General features: G+C 50.4%; 1 long non-coding RNA gene across 3 annotated transcripts in view; it reads right to left on the reverse strand.

The window, feature by feature from the left end:
- Positions 1–2,287: 2,287 nt before the first annotated feature.
- The window catches only part of LOC144382498 (uncharacterized), a 119,489-nt gene continuing 103,504 nt past the window's right edge, over positions 2,288–18,272 (reverse strand). Inside the window, exons 2-4 of one of the 3 annotated variants that reach the window (XR_013449498.1) lie at positions 17,111–17,210; positions 15,117–15,275; positions 2,288–2,329 (exon numbers count right to left, since the gene is read on the reverse strand). This is a non-coding gene — a long non-coding RNA (uncharacterized LOC144382498). Of the gene's footprint in view, positions 2,330–14,179; positions 15,276–15,979; positions 16,136–17,110; positions 17,211–18,272 lie in introns of those variants that run through there. The other 2 variants (XR_013449499.1, XR_013449497.1) reach the window with 2 other exon arrangements.

Genomic DNA, 18,272 nt, shown 5'->3' on the forward strand with positions numbered 1-18,272 from the left:
CGGCTAAATAAATGCTGTGTGGATATTTAGAGAAGAACCAAATTCTGAGCCTGCCCAGGTCTCTCACACGTGCCCTTCTGCCTCAACTATGGATGAAGCTGGAGGGTTGAGACCTGTAGGTCCCCTCTGGTTGGTGGCAAGTTTGGTAGAAATGTCCTGAACTCACTGGCAGCCCAGGGGTCTTTCCCAGTTAAGTGGCCCTGGGAAAATCTAACTTCTCTGGGCCTCTGTTTCCTCACCTATAAAATGGGTTTACTTTTCCTATCCACCCCACAGAATGGGTAGTGAAACTGAGAAGTGCTATACAGATTTAAGATTCCTGGAGGGAAAATATTAACCCATCTTCTGTGCGAAGTTCAGCAGCCTTAGGGCGGGGTGGTAATCCCTCTTGCAAATAGCCGGACCTGCCCTTTAGGCCCTTTAGACTAGTTCAGAAGCTCAGCTGCCTGAATGCGGGTGGAAGCAACTGATTGCGTGTGTCTGTCAGGGACGAGATGGGCTCCCTTCCCCGGATCACCTGCCCCTGGGGCTGGTCACACTCACGTACACTGTCCAGCTGAAGCATCTGCATCTATCCTGGGGGCTGCTCTCCTCATCTGGGCAGCGAACCAACCGAGGCTCAGAGGGTCTACATACCCAGTGGCACACAGCTCGTGAGCGGCATAGAACAGATTTGAATCGAGAACATATCTTGGTTTCTGGAGCTCTCCCTGCTATTCCATTATTCCATGCTGCCTTTGTCTCCAAACCCAGGACCCCTACTCCTGCCACGGCCCTAGGTCTCAGGGGTTCCCTTCTTCTGCTCGCCAGTCTGTGGACCTGGGCATTTTGGGGTGGGGGGAATGGGGGCCTCCAGGAGGAGAGCAGATTCCCATGAGTGGAGACAGGGTTCCAGGGACACGTGTCAGCTCCTGAGGCCATGGCTCTGAGCTCGGTGCTCCTCTCTTTTGATCCTGCCTTTGGAGCTGCCTGTAGGAAGAGACACAAACTCTGAAGAGCTTGGGCTGTGATCATTTTTCAGTAAAATAATTCTCCATTTATTAATCCCAAAGAAAGAGGACTCCCCTGGAGGTAAGAATGCATGTGTGGGTGGGGAAAGGGAGCCAGAAGTGCCCACCTTCTAGGGGTGCAGGGGACTTAATGGAGCCCTGGCTCTAAGGGCAGGGGTGTTACCTTGATCACCTTGGCATCCAGAGCCTGAGAGATGTCCGGCGCCCAGCACGCGCTCAGTACGTGTTTGTTATCAGGGTGAATGAATGATGGTGCTGTGAATGATCGCCCCATCCTGCCTCTCCTCCTGTGCCCTCCACAAGGCACCTCCCCGCTTACACACCCCCCCAGACACCTTCCTCCATCCCCTCCGAATATCCTCCTGCTGCCCACCTGACCTGCCTGAGTTCATCTCCCTCCTCCTGTCCCGTCTGTGTGTTCTTCCCTCTCCCCAGTGGCCCACCCCATGAAAAAAGTTGTTTAGCTGCCTATATCCAGATAATTCTCCTTTCTGGCCCCAGCCTCTGCTGTCCCCTACCCTGTCACTTGACCAGGCGGGCCAATTTGACTTAACCTTTGTCCTCCCTGCAAAAAATATTAACTCTCTTGAATTCCAGCCCTTACTTCAAGGTGGCTCCTGGAGAGAGTCTTGGGTTGTAAGCCGTCCAGAGGGAGCAGGAATGGAAGGCACTGTCCACACAGTGACCCTTGGGCCTTGCCTGCGCAGAGATGCCACATGCCCGCTCTGGTGGCCTGCAGGAGGCAGCCTGCCAGGCACTCTGCTCTCTTCAGTGGGAAATCCGAGTGAGAGGGTGTCAAATTGCTGCTTGGAAGGTAGGGCACTGCACTGTAAGCCTTCTGTGACTCTAGCCCCTCCCCCCTGCCTGGCCACACCCCTGGCTCTCTAGGGTTCCCATGACCACCCCTGAGAATACCAGAGATGCCTCATATATGTCCCCAACAAGTCCCCTTTGCACCGTTGGCCACCAGCCCCTCCTCCCACTGCCGCCCCACCCCCCACCCCAGGGCTCTCCCCTGAGCTGCTCCTGTCTCCTTCTGAGGGGCCCAGCACCTACCACATCCATTCTGCTGGGTCTAACACTGCCAGAGTCCTTCCCAGGCTTGGATCCTGTTCAACAGAGCTTGAGCTCCACCTGGGTCTCCCTCCCACCTTCATTCCTAAAGTACTTCACCTCTTTCATATGAGTTTCCTCATTGAGGCTTCACCAAATCCTCAAACCACCTTGTGATATTATTAGTGTCTTACGTGAGAAACAGGAACCCACTCAGACCGGCTCCAGGAGGAGGAGAGGTTTGTGGAAAGATTCATCTCTGAGTCCTAGGGAAAGATGAAACACAGCTGGCTGGCTTGTGAACATTTTAGAGGGTGTGCAGGGCCGCAGTGGCTGATCCCTACCATGGGGTCGCTGGCACCGCCTCTCCTACCTGCTGCCCTGTGCCGTCCTACGAATTTGCCTCCTTGTGCAGCAGTAGTTGCTCTCCAGACCCAAGTGAATGAGTTCACAGGCTGGTCTCCAAGATCAGTCTTTCAAGATCTTGAAGTAAGAGTGTGATAGACAGAGGAAATGGTCCCCACAGATGTCCATACCCAACACAGCAATTCCACTCCTAGGCGTACATCCAAGAGAAATGAAAACAGATGTCCACACAGAAACTTGCAAACAAATGTTTATAGCAGCATTATTCATAATAGCCCAAGATGGAAACAACCTAAACGCCCATCAGTGGATGAATGGATAAACAAAATGTGGTCTATCCATACAATGGAATAGAGTTTAGCAAATACAAAGGAACAAAGTACTGACACCTGCTACAACATGGATAAACTTTGAAACCATTATGTTCAGTGAAAGTTAGAAACAAGAGACCACATACCGTATGAATACCATTGATATGAAATATCCAGAATAGGGAAATCTCGAGAGACAGAAAGTAGATTAACAGTTGCTTAGGGTAGGGGGCAGGTGTGTGGGAATATAGAGGAATGAGAGCTAAAGGGTATGAGGGTTCTTCTTCTTTTTTTTTTTTTTAAGATTTTATTTATTCATTTGAGAGAGAGAGAGCACAAGTGGAGGGAGAAGGAAAGGCAGGCTCCCCACTGAGCAGGGAGCCCAATGCAGGGCTCAATCCCAGGACCCAGAGATCAGGACCTGAGCCAAAGGCAGACGCTCAACTGAGCCACCCAGGTGCCCTTGAAGTTTCTTCTTTAGGTGACAAAATGTCCCAGAATTCACTGTGGCGATGGTGGTACAACTGTGTGAATATACTAAAAAAACAAAACAAAACAGTGAATTGCGCACTTTAAACAGGTGAACTGTATGCTCTGAGAATTGTATGTCACTAAAGTTGTTAAACAAACAGAAAAGGATGTCCGTCCATGTCCTAATCTCTAGAACCTGTGGATGTGTTACTTTACGTGGCAAAAAGGATGGTAGATGATCCTGGATTATCCAGGTGGGTTTAATGTAATGACAAGGTCTTTATAGGAGAGAGGCAGGAGACAAGAGTGAGAGATGGTGACAGAAGCAGAGAAAAACAGAGAGAGAAGAGACTGGAAGACGCTATGGCCTTGAACTTGGAAGAAGGGCCATGAGCCAAGGCACAAAGGCAGCCTCTAAGAAGCTGGAAAAGATAAGGAAACAGATTCTCCCCTACAGCCTCCAGAAGGATGTGGCCCTGCTGACTCCTTGATTTTAGCCCAATGAAAGCCATTTCAGACTTCTGATCTTCAGAACAGCAAGATAATAATGTGTTATTTTAAACCACTAAGTTTGTGGCAAAATGTTACAGCAGGAAATGAAACTAAAACAGAAAGGTACAGAGACAAGGTCAAGTGGTGGTGGGTTTTGGAGCTAGGCGATCAAGCTGGGTCAGTAAATGTCGAGAAAGCAACACTGCCTACTCCAGGAAGCCTTCCTGACCTCCTCCTCCCCACCTGAGACTATTTTGGAGGTCTCCTCTGGGACCCTGCCACACCAGACCTGCTACTCTTCCTGCCTGGCAGCCCTTGATTGATTACTTGTCAGTTTCCCTCCATCAGATGGAGACTTCTCGGGAGGGCAGGGTCTTTAAGATTCATTTTTGTCTCTCCAGTGCTTAGAATGGTGCCTGGCACATTGTAAGTGTTCAAATATTTGATGACCAAATGACTAAGGCCCCCGAAGCTTAGAGATTGTAAAGAATAATGATAATAGCTAGTATTCATTGCGTGCTTACTGTGCTAAGTGCTTTCTATTCATTTACTTACTTAATCCTCCAATCAGTCCTATGAGCCAGGTGCATTATGATCCCCATTACACAGAAGAGAGAAAAAAAGTTCAGGAAAGGTAAATATCATGCCCAGCCTGCCACAGATCTGCCCAGCTCAGGGGCTATGCTCTAAACTTGTGCCATCCAGGGCGCCTGGGTGGCTCAGTTGGTTAAGCGACTGCCTTCGGCTCAGGTCATGATCCTGGAGTCCCGGGATCGAGTCCCGCATCGGGCTACCTGCTCAGCAGGGAGTCTGCTTCTCCCTCTTCCGCTCCCCCCTCTTGTGCTCTTTCTCTCTCTCACTCTCTCTCTCAAATAAATAAATAAAATCTTTAAAATAAATAAATAAATAAATAAACTTGTGCCATCCAATACCATAGCCACTGGCTCCACGTGGTTACTTATATTTAAATTAATTACAATTAAATAAAATTTAAAATTCCGTGCCTTGGTCACACGGGCTGCATCTCAAGTGCCCAAAGAACACCCGTGACTAGTGGTTTCCATACTGGGCAGCAAACATAGAAAACGTTTCATCAACACAGAAAGTTCTATTGCACAGCATTGCTCTAAACCGCCAAGCTGCAGCCCGTCCCTAAATCAAATAAAATATGGCATTTCAAATCTTTGATTGCCTTGAAAAAAAGGAAAGCAGACGCAGCTCGTCATCTTTCCAAGGCAGGAGTGTGGGTTCTGAGGAAAGCCTGCATCTCCTGGGTCTCGGGAGAGGTGAGGCGTCTTACTGGAAGGTGCAGGGTAGATACAAGGTAACTACCCCCTGACCTGAAGAGATCTGATAAGTATGGTCACGCCCACGGGGAGGGTTGTGGGGCTGGATTACAGTGAGGCCTCTCGCAGCTGACAGCTCTGTCTTTTTGAGGTCCTATGATAAAGCGGGCCTCAAACATACCCTGTGTTTGCACAGATCCTATAGACTTGCGTTGTAGCCAGCCCAACACGAAGCTTCCAGAAGCACAGCAGAAAGGGACAGCAACAACCACAGTAAAAGAACAATGTAGGGAGTGCGTCCTGTCTACCAGGTACTGCTAGGGGCTGGCTTATAGGCATCCTCTTAGTTAATCCTTGCAAGTAGATATTGTTATCCCCAATTCACGGATGACAGCTGCGGCCTGGCAAAGCTAACGTCACACACGGGAAGTGGCAGAGCTGAAACATGAACTTGAGAATGGCTGAGAAAAGAAGCCATTTCTGTGTGACGACACGGGCTGGGGAGCCTGTCCCCCAGATAGTTTTCCCTGGAAACTTCGCAAGGAGGAAGCGAGGGGAACAGCCAGAGCTTAGCAAGCGTGCTGCCAGCCCTGCGTGTTCTCCAGCCAAGCGCAGGCCTGTGGCTTTGGCTGCTTTCCCCCTGCGGAGAGATCTGAGCTGTTGGGGCTGTGGCTGAGCCGCCAGCAGAGACCGTCCCGCTTGCCCTGCTGCAGAGACGGGCGTGGGCCTGGGACCCCAGGCCCGGGATCGCTGCCAACCCTCGCTGTCCTCCTCGGAGGCCAGGACCCATGGTTCCACCTGCGGGGGAGGGATAGAGGGGCTGCAGGGGACCCCTCACCCCCCACCCGCTCTGACCAGAGACGATGCAGCAGGAGGGGAAAATCTCAGGACAGCAACACAGCCTGCGGTTTCTTGGGGGAAACCACAGAAGATTCAGCTTGGGATGGCAAAACCCACAATCCCCACCGCACTGGGCGTGGCCTGGGAGCACCTTGGCTGCCAATACCTATATTGGCACAAGACTCCGCTGGCAGCATCTTCTTGTGGCCACCAGCTCTTCCGTCTATCCGTAACCTCTGGAAGGGGTGGCCGTGCTGTTGGCCCTGTGGAGGGAACCACGGGAGGGTGGGGGCACAGGGGGTGAATACTGAGGAAGAAAGTTTCTGGTTTGCCCTCGGCACGCTCCCAGCATGATGCAGACACATGGTGTCTTACCCCAGAGACGCTCCCAATCTGATGGAAGAGGCCTGCCCCTTCCCTCAGGCCTCACCATCTTTGAGAAGACTCTGAGAGCAAGTTCTGCTCCAATGAGGGAGGCAGGGCACCTCTAGATGGAAGCAGAATTGAGAGCGAATCCAGGCGTCCTTTCTCAGATCCCATCTCCTTTGCAATTTTTGTCAATGGGTCTCACTTCCCGAAGCAAACACATGCTTAGAGCAAGTCCCAGCCCAGAGGACGGAAACAAGCCCTAGTCGCCTATGCATATTGGGACACAAGAAAGGCGGTGCCAAAGGAGACAGTCAACAAAACCAAAAGACAACCGACAGAATGGGAGGAGATATTTGCAAATGACATATCAGGTAAAGGGCTAGTATCCAAAATCTATAAAGAACTTATCAAACTCGGGGCACCTGGGTGGCTCAGTCGTTAAGCGTCTGCCTTCGGCTCGGGTCATGATCCCAGTGTCCTGGGATGGAGCCCCGCATCAGGCTCTCTGCTCAGCGGGAAGCCTGCTTCTCCCTCTCCCACTCCCCCTGCTTGTGTTCCCTTTCTCGCTGTCTCTCTCTCTCTGTCAAATAAATAAATAAAATCTTAAAAAAAAAAAAAAGAACTTATCAAACTCAACACCCAAAGAACAAAGAATCCAATCAAGAAATGGGCAGAAGACAAGAACAGACATTTCTGCAAAGAAGATATCCAAATGGCCAACAGACACATGAAAAAGTGTTCAACATTGCTTGGCATCAGGGAAATCCAAATCAAAACCTCAATGAGATACCACCTCACACCAGCCAGAATGGCTAAAATTAACAAGTCAGGAAACGACACATGTTGGCGGGGATGCGGAGAAAGGGGAACTCTCCTACACTGTTGGTGGGAATGCAAGCTGGTGCAGCCACTCTGGAAAACAGTATGGAAGTTCCTCAAAAAGTTGAAAATAGAGCCACCCTACGACCCAGCAATCACACTACTGGGTATTTACCCCAATGATACAAAAGTAGTGATCCAAAGGGGCACGTGCACCCCAGTGTTTATAGCAACAATGTCCACAATAGCCAAACTATAGAAAGAGCCTAGATGTCCATCGACAGATGAATGGATAAAGAAGATGTGGTATATATATATACAATGGAATATTATGCAGCCATCAAAAAATGAAATCTTCCCATTTGCAACGACGTGAATGAAACTAGAGGGTATTATGCTGAGCAAAATAAGTCAATCAGAGAAAGACAAGTATCATATGATCTCACTGATATGTGGAATTTGAGAAACAAGACAGGATCATAGCGGACGAGAGGAAAAAATGAAACAAGATGAAACCAGAGAGGGAGACAAACCATAAGAGACTCTTAATCTCAGGAAACAAACTGAGGGTTGCTGGAGTGGAAGGGGATGGGAGGGATGGGGTGGCTGGGTGATAGACATTGGGGAGGGTATGTGTTGTGGTGAGCGCTGGGTATTGTGTAAGACTGATGAATCACAGACCTGTACCCCTGAAACAAATAATACATTATATGTTAATAAAAAAAAAGAAAGAAAGGCGGTACTATTTTATGCATGACCTTGATTTTACTCAAATTGATTTTCAAAAGTAAATAACTCATGAATTTTGATACTATAGTTTTTGGTAACACCTTCATGTCCAAGTTTTTGTGTAGACATTATTTTTCATTTCTCTTGGGTTGTACCTAGGAGTGGAATTGCTGGGTTCTGTTGGAAACTCTATTTTGAGGAACCGCCCTGCTATTCTTCACAGCAGCTCCATCATTTTACATTCCCCCCTCTGCCCAGAGGGGATGAGGGTTCTGGTTCCTCCACATCCTTGGACATGGCAGTTTGAGATGCCCACTAGATGTCCAGTTGGGGATGTCAAGCCAGTGTGGAGTTCAGGGAGATCCTAAAGTCATCAGTGTAGAGATGGTGTTCTAAAATTCTGACGTGCTGAGGGGTGAGTGTGGGCCCGACAGCCAGACATTCGCAGGATGAGGAGGAACCAGCCAAGGAAAGGGAAAAGGGGCCTGCACTGAGGTAAGAGGAGCCCAGGACACCTGCTTTTCTGGAAGCCAGGGAAGGAAAGTCTTTCTGGGAAGAGTGAGGAAACAAGCTATGTCGAATACCGCTGATGAGGAAGACAAGCGGAAGAGGTGACCACTGCATTGAGCTACATGGAAGTTTCTGGTGAGCCTCACAACAGCAGTTTCAGCCAGTAGTGGACGAAAGCCTGACTAGACTGGGATCAAGGGAGAACGGGAGAAGTCCTGGAGACAGTGAGTGCAGACAACAAGTGAGGGTTTTTTTTTTTTTTTTTTTAACAGCTTTATTGTGATATAGTTCTCATGGCATAAAATTCACCCATTTAAAGTGTACAGTTCAGGGGCGCCTGGGTGGCTTAGTCGGTTAAGCATCTGCCTTTGGCTCAGGTCATGATCCCGGGGTCCTGGGATGGAGCCCCGCGTCAGGCTTCCTAGTCAGCAGGAGGTCTGCTTCTCCCTCTGCCTTTACTGCTCCCCCTGCTTGTGCTCTCTCTCTCTGTGTGTCAAATAAATAAATAAAATCTTAAAAAAAAAAAGTGTACAGTTCAGTGGTTTTTGATAGCTTCACAAGATTGTGCAACCATCACCATAATCTAACTTTAAAACCTTTCAACACCCTCCTCTCCAAAACTCCTTCCCCTCTAGCTGTTAACCCCTCATCCATGCTTCCTTAAGTAAACACCAATCTACTTTCTGTCCCTATAGGTGCCCCTATTCTGGACATTTCATATCAGTGGAGTCACGCAATATGTAGTCTTCTTCTGTGGCTGGCTTCTTGCACTTGGCATCATGCCTTCAAGGTTCATCCCTGTGGTAGCAGGTATCAGCACTTCCTGCCTCTTCACGGCTGAATAATATTCCACATTTTGTGTATCCACTCATCCGTGGACGGACAGTGGGCTGATTCCACCTATTATGAATGATGCTGCCACGGACATTTGTGTACAAGTTGTTATTTAGACCTTTGTTTTCATTTCCTGTGGGCAGGAGTTCTGCTATAAAGGGGGAAAGTTATGGTGGCAGCTGGATGGAGAAGTGAGATCAAGAGGAGTTTAAGCTAAAAAAAAAAAAAATTTAAGATAGGAGTGTGATCCTGCAGAGAGGGGGAAATAATGATAGAGACGAGGAAGGAGAATGTCCGGAGCCCCATCCTCGGTGGGTGGGGGGGGCTCCGGTGCGTTAGCTAGGAACCCCAGCGCTTCATCTCAGATGTGGGGGGTAGGGGGGCAAGGTCTCTGGGAAATGAGGAGGTGGGAGCTTTGGGAAGGCCTCTTGTGCTCCCAAGCCTGTCTCTGTTCTCAAGTGTGACAACCAGGGACACTTTCTCCTCCTCCTTTCTCTGCCTCTCCTCTTGTTCTCTTTCTGCTACAGTCCACCTAACCATAGGAAAGCCTCGAAGTTCCTTTCCTGCTCAGAAACCCTCTGTCTCTCTGCCTTAGGATTTTACCCATTCTCATGACTCTCTTCGAGGCAGAGACTCACTTCTCTCTCTCCCTCCGGGGGTGACCTCTCTCCAAAGTGCCAGCCCCCTTCATTAACCTCCCCGAGTTCTCCATCAGGCTCATGAAGTCCCCCAAACCCCACTGAAAACTAATTTCTGGTTCTCTATAGCTACTATGCTATTAGGCATCGCTAATTCATTTGTTCATGGATTCAAGCATTCAGCGAACATTTCTGGAGGCCTTTGCAGGTAGGTACCAGGCACTGAGCTAAGCGCTCCACACCTTGGAATCAGTCACACGGTTGGATCAGTGTTTTCCCCATGTCCCTTGGGCCCTGGCCGATCACCTGTGGATGTCTTCCTGCTCTTAGGCCTAGCCTGTTGAGATAGACAGTCAGGGTTCAAATCCTGGCTCTGCCCATTCTTCACTATGTGTCTTCGGGCAAGTTCTTAACTTCTCTGAGTCCTTGTTTCTTCATGTGTAAAATGAAGATGATAATCTCGAATTCACAAGATTATTTTGAGGGTCAAACGGGACAATGCATTAAAGGGCTTGGCACACTGCCCCGTATACAGTGGGCATCAGCTGCCATCATTGTTGTTCCAAGTATTATCATTTCTCTCTTCAGCAACATTCAGTGACCCCTCCCTCTCTTATAATAAGGGGGCTCTGGTTCTTTGGCCTGAACTTTGAGGCCCAGGACTTAGCCATGCAGACCCAGAGGCTCCTAAGCCTCAACCTGAGCTCTCTTCTGAGGTCAGCGATTTTCTCTGTTCTTCCCAAACCTGCCATCCTCCTCACTACCTTGACTTTGCTCAGGGTATGGGTGAAAATTCAAGGCTCTCCTTTCTCTTTCCAGTCCCTGCCCCCTCCAAGGCATCCCCACCCGTGTAGGGGGTACTGACTGCTGGGCTGGTGGGGTGGTCATGGGGGGTGAGTCCTCGGATGGGGCTTTTGTGTTCCTTTGGTTTTTCACAAGGCCAGATGACAAACTGAGTCCAGGCTGTAGCAGAGGGTAGAAGTGGGGAATGAGTGGTTTGGGGGTGCGTTGCTCCAAATAGGTCTTAAGGCAACTAGGGGCTTCCGCAATAACATAATAAAAGACATGTATACGTGTGCAAGTTACACGGCTGTGTCTACTGTCGACACTGCTGAAGGAAGAAGGGGACAAACGCTTCCCTGTATGTTTGGACCCTTTCGAGAACATTTTTTTCACTTCATTTCTATAATAACCCTGTGCAGTAACTATTGTTCTCACTTTACAGTGGAGGAGATGAAGGCCCAGAAAGGTTAAGTAACTTTCCCAAGGATACACAGCAAGCAAGTCATGATGCCATTCACTCAAACTCGGGCCTTCGGACGCCAAGCACATTTGTATTCTACCGCAGAAGACTCTGGAGTTCCCATCATGGCTGAAGTGGGGACAGGCATGGGGGTGGGCATGTTCTTCATGATCTGAGGTTTTCTGAAGCCCGATGACTGATCTTGAGCAGGCTTATGAAAGGCAAATGAGACCAGAAGCCTGTGCATAACCTCCCCGAGTTCTCCATCAGGCTCATGAAGTCCCCCGAACCCCAGTGAAAACTAATTTCTGGTTCTCTATAGCTACTATGCTATTAGGCATCGCATCACTTCTGTCCTGACATTCCTGCAGATGTGGCGGAACTACAGAATTCTGAAAACTCTGCTACTTGTCTTGGCTTGTCTCTAAGTGCCCAGGACAGAGCCCTTTCCAGCCCTTTCCATCCCCTGCTGAGACCTCTGCTTCCTTCATACCTCCTGGTGCCCCAGCTTCAGGGCCTTTGGGCAACGAGGAAGAGGATGGGCCTCCCTCCCCGAGATGGGAATCCTGAAAGCCTGCCGCACTCTATCTCCCTCCCTGGCTGGCGCCAGGCCGTAACCCATACCAACGTGTGGATGTGTAGCCCCGGGAGCCGTGGTTAAGCCCAGCACCCTCCAGCCTCGTTCTGCCAAGGGCCACACTACGCCAGCCTGCTGAGGTCACCCTCGACCTGGCTTCCCTTTCCGCTGGCTTCCAGGCCCTCCTCTTGGCGGGTTGCCTTCCACGAAGGGTTGTGGCAAGGACCCTGAGCCAGAAGGTAAGTGGAGGCTTGTGTTTCGACCCCTGCTGAGGGGAATCCCACAGGAGGAGGAATGGGCAGCCTACCACTCTCTACTGGCCAGTGTGGGACAGAGGGCAGGCGGCTGGAAGCGCTCTGGCCACTTTAACCCTGAGGCAGCCTGGAGCAGCTCCTCTCAGCTCACCCCCTACCTGCAGCCTTCCCACCCCAGTCCGGTGGGCCTCACTCTGTGGGCTCTGCAGCCCAGGGCTGGCTGGGGGGTGGCAGAGTGTCCACCATAGTGCTCCCACATCCACCCCCCAGAGGTATGTGAAGGTCAGATGCACAGCTTGGTGGCAGCCCTGCCACCAAGACCTGGTTGGGGCGTGGGGAATGTGTGGAGTTTGGGAGAGGGTGTGGTCCTAGAGGTAAACATTTGGGCACCATTGTTTCTGCAGGAGGTTCACATAGAAACCTCCAAATTATGCTTTTCCCCTGAAGCCAAAAATGTTCCTAGTGTCCATTCCCCAGTTATTAGGTCACTGGACACTCTCCAGGGACTGGGCACTGTGGCTTCTTCCCATAAAACAAAGCTATAAACTGTTGTTCGGCCCTCCTCTGGCCACAGGCCCACTGTCCCCAGTGCTCATTCCTCTCAAGGTCAAAGTAAAAAATCACCAATGAGCTCAGCTGGGGAACCTCAGTGGCCTTCACATGGCCACCTTCCCCTCCTCCCCAGCCTGGGCGGGGGTGGGGGGGGGGAAGGATGGGAGTGAGGGATGAGCCTGAAGAGGTAGAGGCAATGAAGGTGTTGGAAATCATTCCTCTTGTTTTCAAACAAGGAAACTGAGGCTGAACCGTAGAATGCCCTGCTGAAGAGTAGAACTGACTGCCCGTACCTGACGCTGGATGATACCCACCAGCTCCTCTGTCCCACCCGCACCTCCAAGACACTTAAATCACCAGGTTAGTTTGCCAGGCGAGGAAACCTGGGCTTGGAGCTTTGGGTAAGCTCCTAGCGTCACACAGCATGGAAGGGGAACACGGATCCCACCTCTGGCCAAGAGCTCCCCTCCCCCTGCCTGCTACCCTTGGGAGCATCATCCAAGTGCTTCGAGAATGAATCTGCTCCCACGAGGGTCCAGGAACCACAGAGCCCCTCGGTTGAGGGTCCTCAGAAGGGGACGCAGTACAGACACGCAGAGGGTGGACTCAAAGCCAGTCAGCTCTGGGCTCCTGCCAGCCGTGGGACTTGGGGCAAGTTATTGACCGCCCTAAGCCTCACTCTCCTCATCATTAAAGTGGGTCTAATATTAGTGCTTATGTTATAGGTTGTTGTAAAGATGCATGAGATCACATAGGAAAGGGCTCAGTGCCAGGCATCCGTTTCATGCTCTCCATCCTGGAGCTTTTATTGCTGTCATCCCAAGGCCCGAGGTGCAGGCATCACCTCTCACCTAGTAATCCATCCTGTCCCTTCCCCAGTGGGGACAGTTCAGTTACGAGGAGCCTTGGCCACGGGGGATGACCAAAGGTGGAGGATTTGACACTGATTTCCATTTTACAACTGTGAGTCACTTGTCCTCTCGAGTGGCAGCAAGGCCCAGGCTCCTGGGCTGCCTCCTCCCAGCCCCGGGGAAGGCCGGGCAGCGGTGCATCAGGGCGAGCATCTGGGAGCCCCCGCTCTCCCTCCCATCTCTCCTTAGCCTCCTCTGTTTCTCTTCTCGGTAGCTGCAAACTGTCGGGTGGTTGGGTGGGACCCACGGCTGGCACGGGGGAGGCGGGGTCCCCCAGCTCGTGGAGCCACAGACAGGGGCCATGAGCCCAGCCCGCTGCGGTCGGGGGGCTGCCCAGGAGGGTGTGGAAGGCTCGAGCGAGGCCCACGCGTCCCTTCCCTGAGGCCAGCCTCCCCTCCTCGGGATCCTGACAGCGAGTCTCAGGCCGACAGCTGAGCTCAGCTATTCCCCTGGGTTCCCACCTCTGCCAGAGTGAGGGAAGCCTAGGGAGAATCACTGGCCCCACCGTGCTGAGGAATAACTCTGGGAGTGATAGCTGGTCTAGAAGAAGGCGCACCGCTTTCTCTCCTTTCACCCTTTGAACGGCCCTAGCCTAGTGGCAACAGGCACAAGGGAATTGTTATTATTTTTATTAGTAGTAGTAGTAGTAGTATTTCCACTCGAAATATAATTATAGGAGCTCCCAAAACACAGCCTCACACCCTTGGCACCGCTGGGGAAGTCAGGTGTGTAATTACAACACAGAGTCCCCCACCTCACCTCTCGCCCTCCCTCCTCTCTTCACTCCCCCTCCGGCCCAGCCCAGCCAGGCCCACCTCCCTCCCTCCTCTCTTCACTCCCCCTCCAGCCCAGCCCAGCCAGGCCTGCCCCAAAGACCTTCCCGGGACTTCTCTGGCTCTGGGCCAGCAAGATCATTTCGTCTCCCTCCCAACTCCCCACTGCCTCTCGATGGCCTCCCTCAGGCTCCTCGGTCCTTCCAGAAGCTGAGGAGGGCCACCTCAGGGATGCTGGGCAGGCACTGAAAGGGCCCTGTGGCCTGCCTCTGGCTGGGAAGTCCGGCCACTGCTCCTTCCAGGAGTTGCCCAATGGGGAAGGAGGGGCGCTTGGTTACCAAGGGGCTTCTTCCACCACATTTGTTGTGGATGCCTTAAGTGGCGCAAGGGCTGTGGAGATAAGGTGGCAGCGTCCCCACCCACGGGCCCCCCAGCAGAGATACCAGTTGTCCTGTTCTGGAGGTGATGACTCACGGGCGAGGCAGGGTGGGGCAGGGAGGGTGCCCGCGGCCCCGTCTCTCTGTAGGAATATATCCCAGGAATCCCTGCAGCCTGACAAAGGCCAGCGAGCCCCGGTACCTGCTGCCCTGCTTTTCAGCGGCTCCACTAAGGACCCAAATTCTCTTATGACCAAATCACTTGAGAGCTAGGTCCTTGGCCCTCCTTCCTGCTCCCATTGCGTGTGCTTCTGCTGAGGCAAGTCACTCAGGGGATTCAGATCATCTGTAGGGTAGAGAATGCCAATAAGGAGAATCTTGAATGATGAGTAGCTCAGAAGCACAGTTGCTGCTGGTTTTTAGGAAATAATCTTCTCTTTTTTACCATTCACAGAATTAACAAAAAAAAACTGGGTAAGGAAATAAAGTTCTAATGTGACAGCCAGTCAGAGACATACAAAGTCAGAGACTTGCTCTCTTCTCTTGATCCTCTGTCTGTATTTCTGCCTTCTTCCCACCCCTTCCCTCAACACCTATCCTTTTATGTCCTGGGCAGCCCAGGTGTGGGGGGGGTGTTCGATGACAGGCTCCCCCCCACAAGCAGGGGACACAGTGGGGGGCAGAGGAGGGACATGGCCCACCTGCATGTGAGAGTCAGGTGTGAGATGGCCCACAGCGCTGGAACACCGAATTTCAGCATCAGAGAAAGCTTCTAAGAAGTGACATGTGGACTGGGCCTTCAAGGGTGGGAAGTTCCCCAAGTGGACAAGCCAAGGAGGGCACTCTGGGCCCAGGGAGAGCTGCCAGAAAAAATACAAAACATCCAGTTAAACTTCAGATAAACAGTAACATTTTTTAGCACATGTCCCAAATATTGCGTAAGACACACTTAGACAAAAAAGTGTTTGTTATTTATCTGAAATTGAAACTTACCTGGACATCCTGAATTTTGATTTGCTAAATGTGGCAACCCTAGGTCCAGGAACCAGCAGGAGCAGAGACAGAAACAGCATTTGAGGGAAGGAGAAGTGATTAGGCTGCTTAAGAGCCACAGGGCCTTGGGCCCTTGGCAGCCATGATGATTTCGTTGGGTAGGTCCCGACTTAGCTTACGATTAGACCACCTGGTGGCAAATGGCAGCACCCAGGCCATTACCCTTGGCTGCTGATTAGCCCTTTCTCCCAGGGCCACCTCATTGCCAGCTAGAGAAATCCAGTTTCAAGTATTCACAGTTTTCTTTTTTTCTTTCCCAGGCTTCTGTATCCAGCCTCTTCCCTTGGATCAATATTCATTCACACTATTCAGCAAATCCTTACTAAGTGTCAGTAGGGGGCTTGGCACTGGAGAGACAGTGCCACATGGAATTTACACATGGAATTTACAACACATACCTTTTAAACCCTTTTCTAATAGTATATGTGATGAGTGGGAGTCGATAATAAAAAATGCACATATAAACACGTACTAAATTTCTCCTATCCTCTTTTTTTTTTTTTTTTAATACCTATTTCAGAGAAAGGAAATTTCTGAGCCAGAGACCTCCCCTGGAATTCTTAACTCTTTCTGCATTTCCAGCATAGAGCTGGAACAGCTGAGTCCTCAGACTATCCCTGGCATTCCGTCTCATGCGCTGGATTGAGAAACCCCCCGGAACAGAGCACTGTTAAAAGATATAGAAAAGAAAGGTGACTGTCCCAGCCCCCAGATGCTGGTCTGATAAGGAACACAGAGTGTACACTAAAAACAAACACCCTACACCCCCCAATGCAAAACCACCTCTAATACAAGTATTTAGTTAGAAACACAAGTCAGTAACAATGATAGTGTTATCTTCCTCAAGGCTGATAATGGCCTCCAAGTGTTAGGTAGGTACTGTGCACTGAGCACTTCTCATGCATCATTCCATGTAGCCTGTGCCCCCAGAACAATCCTGTAGACTCCATACTATTATTAGCCCCAATGGACAGTTGAAGAAATGACAGCCCTGAGAAGTGGGTAATTCACCCAGGGTCCAACTGGCAAGTGGCAGAGCCAGGTCTGAAGTTGGGGCTTCAAAACTGCAGACCTCACAAACTTAACCACCATGTTAAAGACCTGGAGGGACGGTCTGTGCCACTGAAATCTGGAGTTGCCCATGAGTAAATGCAAATATGTGTGCATTTTCACAAGTATGTTTGCTTCTACACCAAGGAACTGGTCTTAGCCAACCCTTTCACTGGCCAAGGACAGTAATTGAGCCAGAAGACTTTAATTAGGTAAATTATCTCAAGGGTGGAAATGCAAACCTTCTCTCATTGTTCATTCCTCCCCTGGAGAATCACCGGTTGGAACCATCAGCATCCCAGTACCTGAGAACTTGATAGAAATGCAAATTTTCTGACCCATCAACAACTTCCACTGAATCAGAAACTCCAAGAGTGGGCCCAGCATCTGTGTTTAATAAGTCCTCCAGGTAGCTCTGATACCCCTTTAGGTCTGAAAACCATTGTTCTAAAAGGACTCTCCAGCCGCCACCAAGTTTCTAGAGCCTTTGCTCTATTGATGAAGGAAGAGGCAGCCCTAAGGGGCTTGTAGCTGGGACTAGGGTTCACTGGGCCTAGTGCCTGGCACATCATAGATGTGGATAAATGCATACCTGGCACTCAGGGTTCACATCTCCGTCACCATATCAGGAGGGCACCGTCACTTGGATAATCCCTTGCCTGGACTGCAATATCGGGCAGACCAGAGGCACCCTGAAGAGAGCAGAAAGGTAAAATTTTACTTCCACTTATTTCTCAGGATGAACAGAGACCATGAGAGGGGCTCCCCATGCTTTCGACCTTTGGAGTTTTGAGCAGGAGGTATCACAAGAGTTAAAAGTCACCACAGGGATAACTGGCTTATCTGGTGTTGTGCTGATAAACCAACTCTCTGAGTAAAAGGCTCTGGCTTAGAGCATTTGCTGATTCCTAGGATGTAAATACCTCTCTGCCACGGCCCATGGATACGCAGCAGGCTCTCAGGGCTCCCTCCAGCACACCAGTGGCCCTAGCTACTTGTTTAAAACCATAAGACTCCTTATTTGTATAAAAGTAATATATATGTATGGAAAAATCGAACAGCACCGGGGGCCTGGAAGGAGAAACTACCTGTCACCTTTGGTCTTACCCCCAGAGAGAAGGGTCTGCAACAATTTCTGGTTTTAGTTCCATAGCCCAGAGGGGAAGCTTAAACGGGCATGCATTGATTCTCATCCCCGGTGTCCCCTGACGCCCCGGCTTGAAGGACTAGGAATCCAGCTCATCTCTAGCACCTCCGCTCCCTGCCACCCGCGCCCCGACTTGATCATTTTGACGATATCTTGCCGTTCTTCCATTGGTTACCTTTATGTCTTTAAATAATAGTAGCAGGCACTTGCCTAGTGTTTGTTCTTAGAACAGGTGCTATTAGGGCCGTTTCATGCATGTTAATGGTTGAATCTTCACAGCAGCCCTCCGCGGTAGGTTCTATTTTCAGTCCCATTTTATAGATGAGAAAACTGGGGCACAGAGAGGTTAAGTAACTCGCCCAAGCTAGTAAAAGGCGGACATGGGATTCAAACCCAGACAGGGTGGCTCCATAGTCCGTGCTTTTAAACCTCTCAGAGAAAGGTCATATAAAACTACTCGGTGTGGGGGGACAACCGTAGAAATATAAATATGTCAGCAAGCCGTAGAAATATAAATATGTCAGCAAGCCGTAGACTATTTGCTTTTAGTGCCCTTCAAAAAAGCAAGCCGGGGGGAAGGATACTGTCTTCACAAGAGTGCTCCTGC

This window comes from Halichoerus grypus, chromosome 7 (genome assembly GCF_964656455.1).
Source record: "Halichoerus grypus chromosome 7, mHalGry1.hap1.1, whole genome shotgun sequence".
In the NCBI taxonomy this organism is placed as follows: domain Eukaryota; kingdom Metazoa; phylum Chordata; class Mammalia; order Carnivora; family Phocidae; genus Halichoerus; species Halichoerus grypus.